Genomic DNA, 4,276 nt, shown 5'->3' with positions numbered 1-4,276 from the left:
TAATTCAAAAGGGTTCACATACTTGTTCTTGTTGCTGTATATAGTATCAACCACACAGAATCAACCCCATAGAATCAAATCACTGTGAATCAATCCTATCGATTTAAACACATAGAATCATTCCAAAAGAATCAACCACATAAGATCATTCCAGTAGAATAAACAAAAAAGAATCAATTCCATAGTCGATCACGTAGAATTAAATCACTCTGAATCAATCCCATATATTAAATCACAGATAATAATTCCTATAGAGTCAACCACACACAACAATCCCACAGAATGAAATCACTCTGAATCAATCCTATAGAATCATTCACACAGTATTATTCCTTAAAAATCAATTATATAGAATTAACCACACAGAATCAATCCCATCGAATCAAATCACTATGAATCAATCCCATAGATTTCATCACACAGAATCATTCCAAAAGAATCAATCACACAAGGTCATTCCAATAGAATCAACCACACAGAATCAATCCCATTGAATAAAATCAGTCTGAATCAAATCACACAGAATCATTCCTATTGAAATCAACTAAACAAGATCATTCCTATAGAAAAAACCCCACACAGAATTAACCACATGGAATCAAATCATCACAAGGAATCAGTTGCACAGAATCCATCATAAAGAATCAACCACACAGCAACCATCCTAAAGAATCATTCTCAAAGAATCTCACAGATTCAGTTCCATGGAATCAAACCCATAGGATCAATCACGGAGAATCAGTCTGAATCAGATCCATAGATTCAATCCCACAGATTCAGTTACAGAGGTAAAATTGAGCAAAGAGAAAGATTTACTCAGAATAAATCAGTTTAGACTAAACTAATTAACTGCACAGAGAAATCACAGATTTAAACACTACAAAAAAGAGATCCGCATTCAGCCAAAAAAGATTTGTCTTTCATAAAACTTTATAGACTTACAGGCTTGTTAGCTGAAGGACATGCTTCTTATGAAAGGAAGGATCAGATTCATTCTGCTTCAATTTATTAACTGTTATTTGCTTTGTTTATGGTTTATAACATGCATATTGCTTTATTCTAATTTACTTTATGTGTGTTGTCAGGTCACCCGTATGAAACTTATTAGTTCATAAAAAGGCATAATACAAAATGTAAACAGACAAATTAACATAGTCACAGCATTAACATCTGTGGTTAAGGGGCAACTTATTCTGTGCTTGCCTGCAGCAGGGACTGAGGGTCAGCTGAAAACATGTGTGGACCCGCAGCCGGAAACATCTGTGGGCCTGCAGCCGTGAGCCAAACAGAGACACAGCTCCCCCATGAGGGGACAAACTCTGACAGGCATCCAACCTCACATCCACTCCCATTCACAAAATCTTATAAACTGCTCACTTACAGTAAGTAGGTTGTGGCCACAGATAATAAGACCTTTGATGCTGAGTCTGGCATGTGGCCAATAGAGGGGTTTGGAACAACATGGGGTGAGTAAATGATGAATGAACTTTCATTTTTAGAATGAAAATCCAAATTAAATTTGGTTCATCATGCATGGAGTTGAACGGAAATGATCCAAGCTCCACCAATCATACCTTTCAAACTTCCTCCTCTTTTTACTGGAGTCCTCTGGGGTCTTGACACTTTTGGCTGTTTGTTTCTGAGGTGTCTGAAGAATCGCCTGAGCAGATCGGACCCACTCGCTGGCTGACTGCTTGCCAATTTCAGCTGGATCAAGAAGAGATGAGTCTGTTCTGCTTTCCTCTGGATCTTCATCATCATTAGACGAGTAGTCTGAGATATCAGCCGGAGACAAAAAATAAGAGGATATTGTTAGTAAGGGAGACATGTGAAGACAATGGTACAGTGTTATTATATTTATATGTAATATTATTTTTAAATGTATTTTGTATATTTCCTTTTTAATTTTCGTTTAGATTTTTTTTGATAAATTCTTGTTGACAATACTAGAGAGAAGACATACATTTATGTATTTTTATTTCATTTTTATTTTCTTTCATAATTTGTTTTATAACGTACATTTTTTGACAGTTTTTTTGTTGACAACAGTAGAGAGAAGACAGGAAAATATTTTTGGAGAGAAAGGAGGAATGGAATTAGACACGTCACAATCCAGACTCAAACCTCAATAACCTACATGAGCACCAAGGCTCAAGATCTGGAGCAAGTGTGCGAACTGCACTTTTGTATAATTTTTTTTACATAAATGTATTGTGACAAGGAGGAGGGCGTGGCCGGGCTTTCACGCTGCACGGCCGGTGCTGAATCAGCTGATCAGCGGGAGAGCGAGATAAAGGTGAGCCAGAGGCATTGGTTCGGGAGAGAGAGAGAGACGCACGTGGCCGCATTGCATGTGTGTCTGTGTCCTTATGTTTTATGTTGTTTTAAGTTCATTTATATCATTAAAGTTTATGTTTACTGTTCAGCTGGTTACCGCCTCCTCCTTGCCCACCTTTACCTGTTACAGTGGTGCCGAAACCCGGGAGGGAGGAGGGATGCGCTGTTGTGGAGTCATCGCCGCTGCCATCCGCCAGGAGGGCTGGTTGATCAGATCGGTGGTGCCCCGGCCTGAATCGGGCAGGGGAGGAGTGTGACAAGGAGGAGGGTGTGGCTGGCCGTGTCGATGCACGGCCGGCGCTGAATCAGCTGACCAGCGGGAAAGTGAGATAAAGGGGAACCGGAGGTGCTGGTTCGGGAGAGAGAGAGATGCACGCGGCCACGTTGCATGTGTGTCTATGTCCTTATGTTTTATGTTGTTTTAAGTTCATTTATATCATTAAAGATTATGTTTACTGTTTAGCCGGTTCCCGCCTCCTCCTTGCCCACCTTTACCTGTTACAGATCAATGGCAGTGGCCAACACACATGCAGCTTCTCAGCTGGGCTCTCTCTCTCTCTTTCGGTGGACTGGGCCGTCTTTTATCTCCCCCGACTCTCACTGTGAACTTGGAAACGGTAATTAGTCACAATTCATCTCAGGTGGATGTCCTTACCGTTTTCTTTCTCCCCAGACGGGCCCTCGACCACGCCCTCACCTCCACATGTATCTGCTATTATTTCCCTTTTTCTGTGGCTTTGCTCTTCCTGTCTATACACGCCCTCAAACAAACAATAAAAAGAAAAGACAAAGAGAAGATACTTTCCACAGATAAAACTAACATGCATAAGATACAACGTGGGCCTTATGACAGGTTGTAAAAGACAGCAAAAGGGGGTGGGGGGGCAATGGGCTCTGTGTGTCTGTGTAGCTGTCACAAACTGGTTTTGTTCTGGAAAAATCGGCTGCCTCCTTATCATGTGGAGACACGATCAGCATTCCAGCGCACCAAACAGCCTACACGAAATTTTATTTGAATCAACTTGACTCTGCAGGGCAGCCTGCCAGCAAACATCGCGCTACTCTCTTTCTCTCTCCCTGCAGTACACTGTGTTCCTGGCGCAGGCTCAAAAATGTGTTCACTGGCTCCAAATGAATGGAGGAGTACACAACATTTTTGCTATATCAATTCTTACTCCCACATACGTCATATAGGGGCTGTTCTCAAACCAGCAGGAACAGGACAGAACTGCTGCGTTACAGAGAGTGATGCCAGACCACGGATAACCATGTCATCACCAAGGACGCATGATTTTGGTTGATAATTATAGGAAGACATAAGGAAACTAATTGTGGGAAATAATTGAGAAATTTAGCAACATGTGTTTAATATCATAACACATTACGTCTACACATGTCTGTCTTCGTTTGTCTGTGTTTTTTCCGCTGTTCCTGTAAAGGGACCAAAAACGTTTTTCATGCAAAAGCTGAGCAAGTATACAGCCAAACTTCTTCTTTTTTTTTTAAACAAATGGTTTCAATTTTGAATCCAGAAAGCACGGCTGTTTTGACACATAGTGACATGTAACAGACATGAGTGTAAGTAAGGCATTGTTTTGGGTCGAGTTTCATTTCAGTTTCCTTTGTTCAATTTGCGGTGACAAATGTCAAAAATGACAATTCAAAAATACTTGAGATTTTTGACCTAAATATGGCTCACTAATTCAGTGTAACATTTTTTGAGTCTTCACCTAAAAAATTATTGACCCTCATTTTGTTTTGACCATATATTATTTTCTTTCTTCTATGAAAAACAAAATGTGATGTTAGGCAGAATGTCCAAGCTGCTTTTTTCCATACAACAAAAGTGGAGGATTAAATTATACAAGTTCTAAAAAAGGACTAAAAAAACACCACTAAAGTATCATAAATGTAGTCCTTATGACTTGTGCAATATATT

General features: G+C 40.0%; 1 long non-coding RNA gene across 2 annotated transcripts; it reads left to right on the top strand.

Annotated features, from left to right (window-relative positions):
• Nucleotides 1–1,692: 1,692 nt before the first annotated feature.
• LOC127431503 (uncharacterized) lies at nt 1,693–2,996 on the top strand. 2 transcript variants are annotated; one of them, XR_007895616.1, is made up of 3 exons: nt 1,693–1,840; nt 2,032–2,296; nt 2,468–2,996. It is a non-coding gene; the product is annotated as an uncharacterized LOC127431503 (long non-coding RNA). The 2 variants fall into 2 exon arrangements; XR_007895615.1 differs by having other exon boundaries at nt 2,427–2,996.
• Nucleotides 2,997–4,276: the final 1,280 nt, after the last annotated feature.

The sequence above is a fragment of the Myxocyprinus asiaticus genome, chromosome 41 (genome assembly GCF_019703515.2).
Source record: "Myxocyprinus asiaticus isolate MX2 ecotype Aquarium Trade chromosome 41, UBuf_Myxa_2, whole genome shotgun sequence".
NCBI classification, from domain to species: Eukaryota; Metazoa; Chordata; class Actinopteri; order Cypriniformes; family Catostomidae; genus Myxocyprinus; species Myxocyprinus asiaticus.
Note: the sequence above shows the minus strand (reverse complement) of the source record. Positions and strands in the feature narration are given on the sequence as shown.